This window comes from Cnephaeus nilssonii (assembly GCF_951640355.1).
Source record: "Cnephaeus nilssonii genome assembly, chromosome: 17".
NCBI classification, from domain to species: domain Eukaryota; kingdom Metazoa; phylum Chordata; class Mammalia; order Chiroptera; family Vespertilionidae; genus Cnephaeus; species Cnephaeus nilssonii.
The window spans coordinates 33,499,118-33,517,136 of NC_137088.1; the positions used below are offsets into that span (position 1 = coordinate 33,499,118).

At 52.8% G+C, this 18,019-nt stretch overlaps 1 protein-coding gene across 3 annotated transcripts in view; it reads left to right on the top strand.

Annotated features, from left to right (window-relative positions):
• The window catches only part of SLC6A6 (solute carrier family 6 member 6), a 74,770-nt gene that overhangs the window by 16,248 nt on the left and 40,503 nt on the right, over positions 1–18,019 (top strand). The window contains exon 1 of one of the 3 annotated variants that reach the window (XM_079794683.1): positions 14,541–15,100. The exons of the other annotated variants lie outside the window; for them this stretch is intronic. The gene's annotated coding sequence lies outside the window, so the exon portion shown is untranslated. Of the gene's footprint in view, positions 1–14,540; positions 15,101–18,019 lie in introns of those variants that run through there. 3 annotated transcript variants of the gene reach the window in all.

The window sequence follows — 18,019 nt, forward strand, 5'->3', positions numbered from 1 at the left end:
CCCCCCGCCCCCACATATTTCTGATCATTTTTCTGGGTCTTGGGTCTTTTAAGTGAGGGGTCCACAAACTTCTTAAGGGTTCTCACCTCTGCTATGGTAGCTAGAATGCAAAGCCAACATGCAAATGATGGGTGTAGCTTTGTGTCAGTAAAACTTTATTTACAAAAACAAAAGTGTTGGATCTGGCCCAGGGCCCCTAGTTTGTTGACTCTGTTCAGATTGGTTTTCATTTGTTGGGTAAATCAGTTGGTTAATTAATCCCTTAGTGATGAGGGATTGGCCTTTTGCAGTTTCTCTTTCTTATAAAGCACTCTGCTGTGAACATCTTTTTTTTCTTCCATGCTAATTTTAATTGTGGTAAAATACACATAACATAAAATTTGCCATCCTAACCATTTTTAAGTGCACAGTTTGTCAGTGTTAAGTATATTCAGTGTTGTGCAACCAATCTCCGGAACTTTTTCATCTTCCCAAACCAAATGCCGTGAACATACTACACATGGGTCTGGTCAGCACATTGGAATTGCTACCCTAAAGGGACTGTGTATTTGTAAGATGCTGGGCACAGTGTCACCAAATTTTTTACCCTCCAGAAATCACCCTAAATGACAGCCCCAAGACATCAAGTGGTGGCACCTCCCTGGGAAGTCCCTGCCTTCAAAGGCTTTAGGGAGCAGAGGATTTAAAACAATCCACCCAGACTAGTAGCCCCCAATCTGCTAGCCTTCCTCATTTGGGGGAAGAAAATAAAAACTCACTAAACAGGAAATGCTATGAACAATGGGCCACACTCAGAGATTGACGAACACACTGTTTCGAGAGAGGTGAGGTGTGGTTAATGTCCAATGAGTCTGGGTGTAAATGTCATTTGGTCTCTACCTCACTGTGGGACTCAGGTCATGTCAGTGAACTTCTCTGGGCCCCCGAGTCCTCTGTCAAAGGAGACGTGATATAGAATGATGTAGAATCTCTCTTCTCTGGTTGTTGTGAGGATCAGGGAAGAAAAACGATGAAAGTTCTCAGTACAGTGATGGACACATAGCAATTACTCAATAAATGGTAGTTATTATAATTGCAATTCCTATTGCTACCATTATTGTAACTATTTCTGATGCTTCTAATTCAGAAATATATGGCAGTCTGAATATATGGCCAATAATAGCCCTTTGCAATTCTCAAAAATGTATTTTATCTCTAATACTTATATTATCTTACAGCGTTATTACTATCCTCACGTAACAGGTGAGAAATTTGAGGCACAAGAGGGCAGTGGCCAACTCGAGGTCAGCCACACATCTTTGGCGTGTAGTCTCCTACACAGCAGCTGCTGGGAGGTGGGGCCTCTGGGTGGCGGGGCCTCTGAATGACAGGGCAGTCTGGCACCTCCCTTTCTGGTTGCACCTGTGTCAGGAGAGCATGGGTCTCAGGTGGAGAGAAGATTCCTTGGGTGTATGTTAGCAAGGGATCACTCAGAGACTTCTTCAAGGAAAGGGGTTACAATTCGAATGTGTGGGTTTTCCCACACCGCCCCGCACTTCTTCCACACCAGGTGGGCGTCCTATCATTGAACTCAGTTCTGATGCCGTCTGTCTGGTGACAGTGTCAGATTCCACATATTAAGGGCTCAGTGCCCCTCCCCCTTCACACGCCAATTGCAAGTCCAGGTTGTCACCTAAGACCCAACTGGCTATAGATGGGAGGTTCCCATGACCTCCTCTTTGGGTTCTATTTTGCTAGAGTGACTCACAGGACTCAGAGAGACACTTCACTTACCAGATGACTGGTTTATTATAAAAGGCTGTCACTCAGGAGGAGCAGGAGGGAAGGGATGCCCAGGGCAAGGTGTGGGGAAGGAGCACAGGGCTTCCGCGCTCGCCAAGCGCGCCACTTTCCCAGCGTCACCAACCCGGAAGCTGTTCGAACCCATCCTTTTCTTTTCTTTTTTTTTCATCCGATTGTTGTTTTTTTATGGAGGTTTTTTAGCATGGGCAAGACAGATGAAATCATTAGCCATTGGCCATTGGTTCAACCTCCAGCTCCTCTGCCTCCCCCATAGATCCTGTGAGTGGGACTGAAAGTTCCAACCCTCGAATCACAGTGGTTCTCCAAGCAACCTGCCCCCATCCTAGGCCACCGTCTACCAATTGCCTCATTAACATAACAGAAGATACTCGGAACTGATCTCCAGAGCAAATTCCGGGGATTTTTAGAGCTCCGTGCCACGAATAGGGATGGAGATTAAATATATGCTTCTTCTTATAAATCACTTCATCACAGAGGCTTTTTTCAGAGACTGACAGGGCCTTTCAGAGACCAGCGCTTCCCATGCTGAAACCTGAGAGAAGTTTTTGAAAGCTATTCCCACCTGTGTCCAGAAACTCAGGCTCACAAAAGTAGGAGCCTCCTGGGGCTGCTGATAGCCTCTGGGCCTGGGGTTTCGCTCTCGGGGCACCCCGCAGGGAGGGTACCCTCGGTCATGTCGATGTGAGAATGTCCAAAGCTATAAAGAATTCACCTAAGATTTTATTTGAGCCAAACTGACATCAATGCTGGGAAGCAAATATCAGATGCTCCTGAGAACAGCCGTGTTGCAGTTTATTTCATGCATTTGGAGTTCAGGAGGGACCTTAAGGAAGATTACATCAAGGTCCGAGAAAGCAAGGTACAGGGTAGTTAAGATTCTGTGCTTCCTTGAGGGTGATTGCACCTTTGAGGGGTCTGGAAAAGAGGGTTGCTCTTTAGGCATTTCAGAGGTGTGCTAACAATGGACCGGGCTTGCTTAAAAACCTTCTGCTAAAGGAAGTTATAGGCCTGGGATGTGAATTTGTGGTCAGATCACCCGATGAGGTGACTTTCCATAGAACCTCTTTTTATGTAGTTTCACAGTCTTATTCAGACCCAGCGAGGGAAGGGCCTCAGAGCCTCTCGCAGCACCTGGTGTGCTCGCCTGAAACGTGGGTCTGGACCCATTTCCTCAGGGTGGCTGCTGACCTTCCCCTGGGAAACGCAGCTGCAGCTTTGCTTTCTGGAGCTGGGTACTCGGGTGGGAGGGGTCTCCCTCCCTGAGCTGGGTGTTGACTGTAAAAGGGCATGTGCCTCCCCCACCCCGTCTGCGTGCTTAGGAAGAGGGCTGGCCCCCACCTCAGCCTGGCAGCTCAGTGGCACACCTCTGTGGGGCCAAAAAGCACTCTCACCCTCCTGCCTTTGTCCCTAGGAACAGCCATGGGTAGTACGTTTGGGGTCGCCTGCTCCTCTGCCCCTCATTCCCAGCCCTGACTCAGCTCCCACTTCACCTTGCACATTTGTGGGTGCTCTCTGACCCCCAAATCCTGCCGTCTTCTCACATCATCCTGAGCTTCTGCTCCGTGAAGTCCCATCAGGGCTGTCGTGTTGCCATAGTGAGGGGGATATGGCTCTTATTCATATTTTTCCGGGTCGCGTGGTGCTGTGAGCCTCTGCTTGTCTTGCTGTTTTTAGTCTTTTCTGGGTGTCCTGTCTGCCCTGACCATCTCTCACACATGAGGTCTTTCTCTTGTTCCCTAAGTGACTGGGGCCCAGAGAGAGACTGGGTTCCAATGAGGAATCTCGGGCTGGGTCCTGATCAGTGGGAAGGATGGCAAGATCCATTGGCAATGTCTGTCCAGGGTCAGCGTAGGAGAAGGTGGAATGTGATGCTAACGTGACATGACGTCTTTGGCGTGGACACCTGCTTTGGAAAAAATGTGCAAACGGAGGAGCCAAGAGGATGGTGAAATGTCTGTGCAGCCACCAGGACGAGGCTTCCTGGGTGGGAGAAGGAAAGGAGCATGCCTACATGCTCGGAGAGTGTGTGGTCTTCGGTCCCCGCTGTCTTCATTTTACTCAGGTGGAGGTTTCAGACCAGGTGGCTAGAGTATTCAATTCCTCTTTTTTTTTTTAATTTTTTATTTAATTTTTAATTTTTATTTTTTTATTGAGGTATTATATGTGTACATATCTTACCATTACTCCCCCCCCACCCCACACCCATACATGCCCTCACCCCCCAGAGTTTTGCGTCCATTGTTTATGCTTATATGCATAAGTTCAATTCCTCTTATTTCCTGGGTCTCCTCTTTTGTGTTAGTTTGTGTGTGTGTGTGTGTAACACATCCAGATATTGTGGATTAGGTTGCCAGATAAAATGCAGGGCGCCCAGTTAAATTCAAATTTTAGATAAACAATGAGTCATGTTTTTAGTCTAAGTGTGTCCCGTGCAGTGTTTGCGAAATCTGACAAGTTTACCTCTGCAGCCTCATTTATCCAACAGCCCAGGGAGGTCATTCGGTCATTCCCAGAAACTATGACGAACTGCTTCTTGAAGTTTCAGACTGTCCCCATGAATCTAGTTACAGTGGCTGTCGCCCCGGCCCTGGCCCTCTTTGCTCTGAGACTATAAGACGCTGCTGCCTTGGGCCTCTGTCTCCTCATCCAGGCACCAACGTGTCAGCCTAGTCGATTTACGAAGTCCAGTTCTGACATAGAGATGCTTCCTGAGCACCTAACATGCCCCAGAACTTAACTCATCTGAGCTGAGACAGCCTGTGAGAAGGCTACAATGTTCCCTGCTTTATGGGTGAAGAAGCCGGGCTCAAAGAGGTGCCTGGTGATGCCACTGAGGCACACCGAGTAGGAGACAGGTGTGGTGGGCTTTTGGGCTCCCCACCTGCCCTCTCCTTCCCTGGGCTGCTACCCAGGAGGCCCCTGCTGCCCTTCCTGGTTTATTCCCTCTAGACCAGCGGTCGCCAACCAGTGGTCCGGACCACCGGTCCGAAAGGTTGGCGACCGCTGCTCGAGACCCTCTCCTGTCCTGTGATGATCTCACACCTGAAGGAACTGAGTCATTTATTCATTTACTCAGTTTTTATTGAGCTCCCTCTGTATACCAGGCACAGTGCTGGGCGGTGGAGATAGAATGGGGAACAAGGCAGGAGGTGATAGACAAATGATGACACAAACCAATTATGATTGCAACATGGGACAGAGGCCCCCAAAACTCAGTCAGTGTGTAAGCAGGAGACTGGGCCTTGTCTCAGGTAGAGAAGGGAGGTGGACTGGGAATGGGAGCCAGCCCTCCTTCTCATGACCCTGTCTGCCTCCACCTTCCCATCCATCATCCTTATAAATGAGCCCCCAGAGGCTCAGAGAGGTGCAGTGACCTGCCCAAGGTCACACAGCTCCTTGACATGCCAGGCCTCTGCTCCTCTCAGCACCACCCTTCCTTTCCTGGCATTGCCTAGAGAAGGATCCCTGCTCGGCTGCATTCTGGCTGTGTCGCCTCCCACAAGTCCCATCTCCTGTTGGGCCTCAGTTGCCCCGACTGTAAAATGGGGACTGTGATGCCCACTGGGTTAACAGGCACATATAGGAGATATGTTCGGTATATTAAAAAGCTTGATACAAATATTTCTTCTTATTTTTTTAATCCTCTCCCAAGGATATTTTTCCATTGATTTTTAGAGAGAGTAGAAGGAAGGGGGAGAGACAGAGAGAGAAACATCGATGTGAGAGAGACATATCGATTGGTTGCCTCCCACGCGCACCCTAACCAGGGCTGGGGATCGAGCCTACAACCAAAGTATGTGCCCTTGACCAGAATCCAACCCAGGACTCTTCAGCCCGTGGGCTGACACTCTATCCACTGAGCCAAACTGGCTAGGGCGCAAATATTTCATATTAATGCGTCTTAATACCTGTAATGAAGTGCTTTCAGGGATAATTTAGGGTTAAACAGTCCAGATACTCAGTGAAGCCTCTCACCCTAAAAGACAAAATTAGGAAGGCTGACGCTGTGGGAGGTCCCTGGCTGGGGGTGGGGATGGGGGCTGCTTCTAGGCACTGATTCCTCCACATCTGAGACCTTCCCTGGGCCAGCTGATCTCTGTGTGGCCAGGCCTGAAAGTGTCATGGCCGAGCACTGGGCCTGCCGGGTGCTTCTGGGGAGAAGGGCTGCCCCCAACTTTTTAAAAAAGATAAATTAAAGAATTATACAGTCTAATGGGGGAGACCAATATGTGAACATGTAAATTACATTAAAATTCGGTGAGTTTTCATTTCGAGTTTTATTGAGAAATAATTGACATACATCCCTGTGTAAGTTTAAGGTAGATGCACCGCATGTTTGACTTACCTAGATTGTGAGATGATTACCGCATAGGCTTAGCTGACATCCATCATCTCACAGAGACACAACAGCCCCTGCTTTTTAAGGTTCCAGGTTGCAGACCTTTTGTTTTCCCTGTGGCCTTTCCAGTCCATTGGGACCTTCACACGTTTGCACACCCCCTTCCAGCCCTGCTGAGCGGGGCAAAGGCCTAGTGAAAATATTTGACGTCAGGGGAAGTTTGGAGAAACCCTCTGAACATCTGAAAACTGAGAATTGAAAGTCTGTTCATTCTGTCGTCAGAGAGTTATGGGCTTCTCCTGTGGCTCAGGTCCTGGCCGGGTCCTGGGGACCCAGAGATGAACGCGTCTCACTCTGTCCAGGCTGGGAACGCTCAGGCAAGCGGGGAGACTGATCAGGTGTCCATTGGCAGGGTCTCTTGAAGATGCTTTGGGTACACAAAGCTTAGAAACTTCCCGAGAGGCCTCTAATAGGCTCCTGCCAGGTGAGCACAAGACCGGAAGGGCCTTCCTGGTAGAGAAACCACCCATGAAAAAAAAAAAAGGCAGGGCAGAGTGAAAGTGTGAAGTGGGCGCTCCCCATGCATAAGGGGGTGGCCTGGCTGGGTGTTCCCTTCTGGGGAAGGGAGAGGGGCTGGATGGGGCGGTCTAGCCTGCTGACCCCAGATGCCCTGCTGAGTGGTGGGTATTGATTCACTTTGGGGAACCAGCCTAAAACCAGAAGTTCTTATTTAATTCTGCCAGGTGCCCTTAAAGGTAAGGACGGTTTAGTTGTTTTGACAACTGGCTCAGGAAGAAAAACAAAGCCCAGCCCCCACTCAAACACGCTTGTAGGAGAATCGCAGGCTCAGCCAGAGGTCCCAGGAGGAAACCCACTCTAATGAGATGTCTAACCTAGTTTTGCTGACTCACGTGGTTTTAGAAGCATATAAAGTACCTTGGGAGGGGACAGCAGTGCCAGCGAACTGGCTGCTTGTTTGACACAAAACAACCAATCGAGCTGTTTATTTGGTATTTTCCCTGCTGGACAGAACAGTTTGTGTCCGCCTTTCTCAGCACTGGGAGATGCTGAGAAAAGGGGTATAGTTAGTGTTTATTAACTGCTTGACAAGAAAGGTGGCTGATCTTTTCCTGTTCAGGGCCATACCGTTTCTCCTGAGAGCAAATCTAATCCCGTATTGAGGCACTTCCTTGTACCTTCCCTTGTGTAATGCGAGGTGCCCCATTTCAATGATGATGCAACTGAGGCCCCAGCGGGAAATGACATTCCTGAGGTCACTACTTCTTAAGCAGGCAAATGGCAGAGTTAGGTTCCAGCTAAAATCTTTTATGGTGACACAGCAGAGGCAAAAGTGGAACTAGGCAAAGAGTATTTGGGGAACTGAGTCTCGAGGGGTGTGGGAGGTGCCTGTTGGGGGATTTGGAGAACCAAGCTGGAGCGGCCAGTAGGATCCTTTCTCTCCAGTGACAGTGTTGGGCAGGAATTATTTAGAACTCGGCCATCTGGGGGTCAGTAGGAACTGATTAAACAAATAAATAGATGAGTCAATTAAAAAGGACAGATTTCTCAACTAATTATAGTTGTGGCCTCAATTCCAGGTATCCTTGCCCTCAAGCAGTAAAAGGAGACTTCCAGATCGCTGGCTATCTATAGGAGGAGTAAGCTGATTAAGTCCTGGTCGGGCCACTTTGCCAGAGGGTCGGGGTGAGGGAAAGCTCAGGGGAGGTGAGGAGGTAGGGGATGTTCTCAGGGCTGAGCGGGAGTGAGGTGGACCCAGGCAGTTACATTTCCAAACATGGCCTGGGCTCTGGAGACAGAACTGCTGGGTTCCACGCCTCCCTGCATCAATTATTTGAGATTAGCCACATAGCTGCTTAATTGCTCTGGGCAGGCTGAACTTAATAGTTAAAAGCTCTTCCTGGCCTGAGAGGCCAGTATTAGTCATCCCAGCAGGTATACATAATTAAATGGGAAGATCTTCGTGGAGCGCTTAGGACAAAGCCTCCGCTAAGTGGATGTTTGGGTGGCTGCGTTCTGTGGTTGAGACTGGCTGCAGCCCAGTCCTTGAAGGTGGGGGAATACCTGTGATCTGGGCCCATCATGAGACGTGGATTCTAACCCAGCTGGTTGATTTGCCCAATGACACCCCTGCCTCCTGCCAGCCTCAGGTGAATAGGGGGACTTTCTGGTATAAAAGCCAGGAGATGTCCCAGCGCCCAGTGGCTGAGAAACCAGGACTCTGGAACCCTTGTCTCTTTCTGGCTGTACAGCTTTGGTCAAGTCACTCAACCTCTTTGAACCTCATAGGGTAATATCCATCATCTCATAGAGTCATTGGTAAGGACTGGGTAAACTACGGCACCCAAATGCCAGACACTGAGCCTGGCACACATGTGGGCTTAGCCCAGGGAGCTGGCATGTCTCTCTGTATTTGGCCGTGTATTTGGAAGATTTTCCATTCATCTAGGCATTTCGAGTGTGCTTTATATCCTATCCGACTCTGAAAATGCTATGAAGTCTCATTACCTTGGACTAATTATAGGAGAAAAGTGAGCAGCCATAATCAGTAATTTAAAGAAATAAAAATATTTAGCATGATTAAAAAAAATTACTACTTGCTAGAATTATACCGACTGCCCATCGAAGTGCCAGGCACACAATGTTAGCTGCAATTATTGTTTCCAGGATTTAAGAACAGCTGGAAAAGAACCAAGGGTTGCTATAACAACAGCAGTCCAGGTCCTCCTCATTTGCTGCCTCCTGGGCGGAGGCCCACCCCCTGCCCTAGAGCACCCTGTGATGCAGATGTGACCACAGGAGGAAGATTTGAGGATTGCAGCTGAGGAATGAGCTACTCGTTCAGCTGGGAGAGGGGCAGGGAATGGTTAGGGAATGGCTTCCTGGAGAAGTTGGCATTTGAAGATGAGACGAGCAGGGATGTGCATTCCTGGGCCTGCCGGGAACCGCCTGTGAAAATGCACTGAGCCGTGAAAGCTCACAACCTCCCAGGCAATGGTTGGTGCATAGAGACAGTGAGTTCTGTGATTAGGAACCCTCTCTCTGGCTTTAGTTCTGCTTAGGGACATTCCCAGTCAGCAGCATGTTTCTGGAGAAGGCAGTCTCTGGGCACCTGGGCTTTGATGGAAGGGGCATTGCGACCTCATGAGCAGATAGGCTGAGGCCCAGATCCCAGGTGCTGGGCATCTTCTGCACCCTCACAGGCCTCTGATGCACCCCATTTGACTTACCCAGGGGCAAGTCGCTTTTGCTTGTCCACCTGGTCCTGGCTGCTCACAGAGCCTCTGTCCCCTTAGAGAACCACCTTGGGCTTGCTTCTATAATTCAAGCTTAGAGGTGGGAGGTCTCCAGCAGCTCTAGTTACCTAGGAAACGGTGTCCAGGGAGTCTGCCTGGGTGGGAGAGGGAGCAGGGGACAAACGGGGGAACCCTTAGGTGCTTCTGAGTTCTGACCCGAGTGGTCCTGCTGGGGGCCTGGTGGGAACAGGTCTTTCTCAGAGGCGTCCAGCTTGGAGCAGGTCCTGGCTCCCCCTGCTGGGAAGTGCTTGCCCAGGTTTCTCACCCCAGACCACCCACCAGTGGGACCCCCTGTCTGTTCAAATCCTTTGATGGAGCCTCTCGGCCTCTGCACTGACTGAAGATGGGTCACTGGGCGACCAGGAAGGCCATTCCCTTAGGGTCAGGGACTTCCGTGGGATTTGGGGCTCTAATTTCCCTGGGCCTGGAAAAGAGCTCCCAAATAAGTAAGGAGTTGAGCTGGTCCTAAGCATCCAAAGTCAGAGCAGGCTGGAAAGGGAACTGGACGTGCAGAGTCCAGAGTTGGAACATTGGAGACGGAAACTCTTATACATAGGCCTCAGTTTCCCCACCTGCAAAATGGGCACATTATTGGCATTGAATTTCATGAACTAGTACACATTCAAAAAACAAATCTGGGTTGAGGAGTGGAATGGCCTACCTACCCTGGGGCTGGTAAACTTTTATTTTACCAATTTTTAAAAAGATACCATCTGCTCTCACTAAGATGTTGTGAAAGAAATGACATCTTTAGTACCACCCCTTCCCCCGCCCCCCCCCAAAAAAAAAAATAAAGTAGGAAGGCTGCATTGTTAGCAAGTAGGGCTAATCGGGTTTAAGAAAGGTGCCCAGGCAGTCTCCTTCCCCTCCCCGCCAGGCCTTGACTCAATGCCCTTGGCTTTCTCCTTGCACTTGCAGCTGGTGAAGGCTCACCCAGGTTGGCAGAGGCCTGGCCCACTGGACAGCCATGGGATGAAGCTCTGGAATGTTCTGAGAGCAACCACAACGATCGCTGCTGTCTTGCCTTCCTACGAGTAGGCACTTCTGAGATTTGCTCCAGTGTGACTAGGTGGTCACCCTCATGCATAACATCTTGATATGCACCTGTCTGTGCCTGGCTGTGTGCTGAGCGGTTTACTTGCGTCAGTTCATGTGATCACCCCTCTGCCCCGGGAGGTTGATCTACTATCAGCTGCATTTTCTGCTGAGGAAACTGAGGTGTAGTAAGCAGGCTGCCCAGGTCACACAGCAGAGCCAGGATTTGATCCCTAGCAGCCTGACTAGAGCTTCCTTGGCAAGCCCCTTCCCCTCGCAGGCTTCAGAATCCTTATTGGTGAACTCTGGGCATGGGGGCCTGGGCTGCTGTGTCATTCAGTGATGGCTCGGTGAGGGGTCTCAGGCACTCAGGGACCTCTGAGGTTTTGAGGCTGCCAGGAGTAGTTGAGGGGTCACAGTATCTGATTTCTGCAGCTGCAGCCATCCTGGGGGACGCCTTCCTCTCCCGAAAGTTTTCTTCACAGCTGCCCAGAGTGACCAGTGGGAAGGAAGGAGGGAGGGAGGCTCATTGGCCGCTCTGCTCCAAGTAGCTTGTCTGCAGTTGCCCCCACGGGTTGGCGAGGCCGCTGTGCAGTCCCCTTTCCCAGCAGTGCTCACAGCAAAGCCTTTGTCTGCTCTCGAGCCCAGGCCCCAGCCCCTGAGACTTCCACCTCCCCAGCTTGGCAGGCGCCACCGCCCTGAGGGCTAGAACGGTCCCAATACCTTGTATGGGGGCTGCAGGCCTGGTCTAGCTGCCTGCCCCTCCTCCTGCCCTCTGTCCTGCCATGGGCCGCTACCTGCGATGCTATCCCAGCTGCACCCTAAGGCTAGGTAGAGGAGGTGACAGGAGCTTCCCACATTCATGCTCAGATCTCCAGGAAGCCACTAGCCCATGACACCCACATTGCCCTCAGTCAGCAATATACTGGGAGTCGGGGGAGGAACCCCAGGGTTTCCCAATCCTTACCACTGAGGAAGGGGAGAGGAAGTGGAATAGAAGGGAAAGGGGAGTGGGGAGGAGACTGGGGTGAGTGTTAGGGTGACGGCCACATTGCAGAGATGGCTGACCCCCAGTGGAGCCCTGGTCCTGGCTATGTGAGATGGCCTGTGAAGTGCCCAGTGGGCCTGGTGGTGCCCAGCAGGGCCTTGGCTATGAGTCCAGGCTGTCACTGCTCTAGGGAGAGTGTATGAATTTGGCCATCAACTTGATATCTGACACTTTATCCAGGTGCTGTTCTAAGCAGTCTACACATGCTAGCTCATTTAACTCCCATGACCCTCAGAGATATTACTATTCCCATTCTGTATTTGAGGAAACTGAGGCACAGATTTACTTAAGGAGTATGTTTTCTTCTGCCGGGTTGGTTGCCTTCAAGAGAGAGGTGTGTGTGTGTGTGTGTGTGTGTGTGTGTGTGTGTGTGTGTGTGTTTGTGTGCGCGTGCACCTCCAGGTTGCTGGATCTCCTGGTCACCTGGCCTAAAGCACAGCCCACAGGGGCAGGCCTGGCCTTGGTCAAGCAGTGGTCACTGGCAGAGCTGGGCCTCACTGGGGCCTCCTGGGGCCTTTCCTGTGGTTCCCTGTGCTTGGGTAGCTGGCATTTTAGGGACAGGTGTTTCTCCTTTTGGGAAGACCCTACCTGCTGCCTCTACTTTAGGGAAAAAGGGACCGCCCTCTGTAGGGGTGACAGCCCAAGTCCCAGGCGATGTAACTTGTGCCTTGTTCCTGTCTTTGGAGACGCTGCCTGAGTCAGCTAGACTCCGGGCCTCGCCAGACTTAGGAGCCAGGCCCAGGCTTCCTTCGCTCCCCACTGGGTTGGGGTCTGTGATGCATGGATCCCACATACTCCACTCAGCTCTCTGCCCCAGAGCCCCAGGGAGTCCGCCTGACAGCCCTCACCTGTATTTCTCAAGCTCCTTTTCACTTGACCGAGCCGATAAAAGGAGTGTTGGCCTTGTCTGGGTTCATATTCTGGCTCTGCCACTCACTGGGTAACCTTGGGCCAGGTCCTCTCACCTCTCTGAGCCTTAGTCCCCTTGTTGGTAAACGGGGGACAAAAGTGCCCACCCCAGGGGGACTGTACGGAGCCGTGGCAATGGGCATAGGAGAACCACTGTGCAAATGGTTCCTGGGGGAGGCCCGGGACCTCCCGGGGCTGGGGAAGTGAAACTGAGCTGGGCCCAGCCCCCAGCTGCTCAGAGCCCGGCAGGGGAGACTGTCCACGTGTAACACGTGCGCACGCATGCACACACACACGCACACATACGCGCATTATCCGTCACCAAGTCCTTCGTATAGGCTGCTTTTGATTTATGTTTTACCAAGTGTCGCCCAGTTCATTAGCATCCCCGTTCCCAACCTCGCCTGATTCTAAGATTCACTGGGAGTCTGGGGGTTGGTTTTCCAGCCTTTCAGTAAAATTCAGACTTTGTAGGTTTGGGGTGGGCCAGCCACCTGTCATTTTGGCCAGAGTCCCAGGCGATGCCGATGTTCAGGCACCTGGGAGGGTTTTGGTCGTTCACCCGCTCTGCCCAAGAACCCAGGAGCTTCAGCAAGGGACGGTTTTACAGATGCAGAAACGGAGGTTTCCCAAGGAGAACTCTGAGTTCGTCATACAGTTCTCAGCAAGAGCCCAGCAGTGGCAGTAGGGCAGAGGAGAACCAATGGCACATGAAAAGCTGAGGGAGATGGGGCTGTCTGGGCTGCCCTGGGCGGGGGGCGGGGGGGGGAGAGGGGGTTCTGCCCACGTGGGAAAACCACAGCAGAGAAATGTCTGTCCTCCCTCGAGCTCACCCCGACGCTGGTGTGGACTGCAATGTGAGTTTTATGCCATTCGGAGGGAACTGTGCTCAGATGCTGGAACACATCCCACTCGCTAGCAGAGAGCACCTGGGGCCCATCCTTCCTCTGTGGACCTCCCTGCCTGTGTCCTCAACGGCTGCCATTGCTGTAGTCCCGATCAAGGAGCCCTCACAGCTAAAAGGCGGAAGGTATTTACTCCTATATTGAGTGTCCCCAGAGTCCTGAGCCCTAAATGCTCGGTTTGACCAATATTCACAGAGCGAGGCTCTGGGCAACAGAAGAGCAAACAGATGATGGCAACATGATGGGCTGGTGAGTGTGGCCTGGCCCATGGAACCCACGGCACAGCCTTTGCCCTGGGGTACTTATTGCCGTGAGTTACTTGGGGAACAGTGTGCCTGGCTAAGGGAACAGCATGAGCCGAGGTGTGGTTTAGTAGTCCCTGGAGACTCGGGTGGGCTCCAGATGGCGGAGGACACTTGAAACTTGACTTCCAGATAAGTGACCCGTCGTCCAGGCTAAAGCGCCTTCGCTCTGAAACGGGGGCACCGGCGGCAGACTTTGTGGGCCCATCACCCTCCGTCTTGCTGACGCCCCGGCTGTTTCATTCCGCAGGCACCACACTGCCCTGGAGCTACATTTCTAGGTTAGGGTGAGGTAAGCGTGGAGCTAGGAAGTTAGACAAAGTCCTTCCTCCCTGAGGAGAGACCTGTTTGAAAGAGGAACAACAAGAACGAGAACGGGGAGCTTGTTTGCAAACACTTACTGAGCTGGGAGATTTCACACGCCATCGAGGAGATATTACGCCCACCTTACAACGGGCAACACTGAGCCCGAGAGGTGACTTGCCCAAGGCCCTACGGCAGAGAGTGCCCTGGCCGGTTTCCATGGAGCCGAGCCCCGCAGCGCTCTGGCGTGGAGGCGGCCGGGAGTGGCTGGGCAGTGAGTGGGCCTGGGCTGCAGGCGTGCCTTCAGCGGGCCTTGCCACCAGGGCCTGTCTCTCTCCGGTTTCTGTACAGCGAGGGAGGGGCTGCTCTTTGTTTGCTTTTCACAGCCAGTGAGAGGAGGGTGGTTTTCGGGTTCTTGCAGCTCAAAAGGGGAAGTTTGAGGAAATGAAAACCAAGCCTTTCTTTTTTTTCTCGAGTCTCTTTTTGTGGCCTCCAGAAATAATCCTGGGTTCTGCAAAGCCTGCTTCAGGATCATGGCTGACCCCCCCCACCCCCCCACCCCCACTTCCGGCAAAACCAGGCTGAGGCCCGGGGTGGTGGGGAAGCTGACGGGAGAAGAGTGGCAGGCTTGTGGCTGGTGAGTCAGCGCCCGGAGGCTGTTGCCTGCTGACTCACCGCCTGGTGCCTGAAAACAGGCCCCCGAGCGCCCAGCAGACATCATGGCGGCCCTTCTCGTCCGCCTAATCCTCTCCTTTGGCTAAGCTTTGGTGATGGCGGCGGCGCCTGGCGTGTGCTGGAAATCTAAGTGGCGTTTGGGGTCTGAACCCCGTCAGACAGGACCCGAGAGGCCTGCCTGTTCCCGGACCCCTGCCTTCCTGTGGCGCAGGGCCCCGGCCGCGGGGCCCAGCCAGGCGGTGTCAGGACACTTCCTCCTTGAAGCCTCTCTCATTCCCTCTTGACTCAGACGCGTGCTCCGGTCCTTATGAGCTGGCAGAATAATTTCCGTAACTTTGACAAGACAAGCCCCTCCCCTGTCTCTGGACACTAGCACCTGAGGGCATGCAGGTGACCCTGTGCCCCCTGCAGGGGCCGGCTGTGCAGTAGGTGCGGACAGTCGGGCGTTTCCTCCCGACCAGCTCTCGGTGAGTAAGGGCCTGCTCCGTGCAGGGAGCGGACTTGTCTGAGATCCAGTGGCATCAAAGGCTGACCCTGTTCTTTCCAAACCCACCTGTGGAGGGGTGCGGGGGTCTGGACGCCATGCGCAAGAACATTTTCTTCTCTGTGTCCCCGGCGCTGTGGCCCTTGGCCAAGGGGAAGGAGCTCCACTGCCCATCCTTGGCCGGTGCCTCTTTGCAGCCACCTTCAGCCCATCCCAAGGGCGAACTCGGCTCACGAGGAAGAGCCTGGACAGCTCTGGGGTACCCGGGACTATCAAGTCCCCACTAGCAACTGCTTACAGGGAGAAGCCCACGTGAGCTTTCAGATCCCCTCTTACTCTGGGAGGGTTGGCCAGGCGGTCGGGAACAGGTGGGGGCTTTTAGCTGAATGTGCTGAGCCTTCGGCGGGGCAGAGCAAGGCTGTCGGGCTGTCCACCCTTTGAATAAACCTAGGTCCTAACCCTGGCCTCCAGGCCCTGTCCCCTCTTTTTCTCTCTTCCCACACTGGCCTTCTCTGTTCCTTTACCAAGCCCAGTGTGGCCCTCTCTGCACACGCTGTTCCCTGCTCTGAGAACACCATTCCCCCTGATGTTTGCAGATCTCGGCTTCAATGTGGTTAAAAGCACAGACCCCTGCAGCCGGTCGTCTGGGTGCGAATGAATCCCAGTGTGTGACTTGTGGGCAGGTGGCTCGCCTCTATGGGCCTCATTCTTTCGTCCAGGCTTCTAAGAGGAATAAATGAGCTGGTGCCTGAATGGGCTAAGCACGGGGCCTGCCCAGAGCCCGTCCTCAGGGAGTGGCTGCCGTTATGAAATGTCACCCCCTCACAGGGGCCTCTCTGACACACCCTGCCCCCCCGCCCCCCCCCTCCCCCGCCCCTTGCCCCATCACCTACACCTCATCCCGCTTGGTTGTCGTCTACGTGCTGGCCCGGTCGTAACGCATGTTTGTGCTTAGTGTCCATCTCTCCTTCTGGAATGTCAGCTCCTCAGGGCTCATGTCCACACCCCCAGTTCCTGGAGCCGTGCCTGGCACCTAGGGTAGGCTGTCAGTAAATGTTTATCCAGCATGCACTGCTGGCTGAAGCCCCCTGCTCTGTTTTTTCCCCTGGATATCCGAGATGAAAAGGGGAAGTACCTGCCCTGCGTGACCCAACGGAACTGAGATAGGCCCAGCTTTCTGACTCCTAGCCCACTTTCCTTTCCCGAGTCCATGACTTGCTTGGCTGGTGCCTGGGCCACCTCTGTTTTGGGCATGGTTGTGCCCACCTCACCTTCACCTGGGGTAGGGGGGGAGGTGCCCAACCACACTGCTCCGGCCCCTCTACCCTTCTCTAGGCCCAGCCCTGTGGGGGAGGGGGTAACCTTCTCAGGTCACACACCGCCCCTCCCTCCCCCCCCCCCCCTCACCTCTGCAGTTTGCACGTCCTCCTCTCTGTTTCTTCTCTGCTGTCTGCCTGTGGTCTCTGGGCTTTGGGTCAAGGCCTGCCATCTGCAAGGAGATAAGAAAAATATTTGGACCCAGTCCTCAGACCTTTTACCTGCAGATGTTTTTGTGCGGGGATGAGGACAAGGTGGCTGTACACCAGACCCACATCCTGCCCTGCTCCCTACCGGCGTTGTCCCAGAGGCCAGTTCTTTGCAACATTTGTCTCTATCTGCCCACATTTTCCTTTGCAATCCTCAGACCCAGAAGTGTCACCTGCTCTGGTGGGTCCCTGTGTAGAGCTCGCCCTTGCCCCAGGATGGCGTGGAGTCAGAATTCGGGTGCAAATCCTGGCCCACCGCCTCGTGGCTGGTGACCTGGCCAGACCCTCCCCTTCTCGGAGCCTCCACTTCCTGATCTGGGAAAGGGGAGCCTTCGCGTGGCTTGGGGAGACGTAAATGTTTCTGAAAGCCGAAGGCTGAGCCTGAGCCAGGCAGGTGCTCTCCGCGGAGGTGGGGGAAGGGGTCTCTGAGGGTGACCTGAACTTTTATGGGGTGGGAGGTTGCAGTTAGATTAGGGGAGGGAGGACCTTGCCCACAGACACTGAACCCAGGTGGAGAACAAGCCCTGTCCCCAGAGATGTCATGCCGAAAACAATTCCCCAAACAATTCACTTTCACTAGGACCAGAATATTGTCGCTCATTGTTTCGGCTTTGTTCCGGGCAAAACAATGCCAGGCTTCCTGGATGACCTCACTGGGGTGAGCCTTCGGGCCTATGAGGCTGGGCTGGTCAGATTGTCCTTTGCTGTGGCCGCCTTGGGTGACCTGGTGCCGTGATAGGACCAAAGGGGGCAAAGGGTGTTTGTGTTTGGCCCACACAGGGTCTTAGGAATCGGGAAGTTTGTCTGCCCACACACCTCAGATTTCAGCCTCTCTTGAGAAATGGGAGGAGCTGGCCCCGGGGGGCCCCAATCCCAGTAGCTGGAGCTGAGAAGAGCCACCTGTGGCTGGGCTCCCTTTTGCTGCAATCCCTACTCTTCCCTGTGGCCTCCCCACCGGACTCCTGTCCTTTGCCTGCCAAGCCCCTGGAGGTCTTTGAGCTTAGAGACCTTGAGCTTGTCACACCTGAGTTAGCCTGAGTTAAGAATAAGTAATACCAGATAGAAGGATACAGATCACGTGGCTCGATCAAATGATTAAATTGTTTAAAGACGTACCTTTATAAGAAAAGAAAAAAAACCCACACACACTTTAATTTCTACTTTTCAAAAACAGCTATCCTCGGTAGAAGGTGAAATTGTGCTCTTAACACAACTCACTTTTTGGAGGGAAGGTGCTTAATTGTTAAATGTTTTCTTGGCCGGGATGGTATGTGGCAGATGGTATTACTCATTGACCCCAGCCCTCTTCGCTGAGCCTGTCCATTGCCTGGAATCTGTGGAGACAGTGCTCACAGGAGCCCCTTTGAATCCAGTAG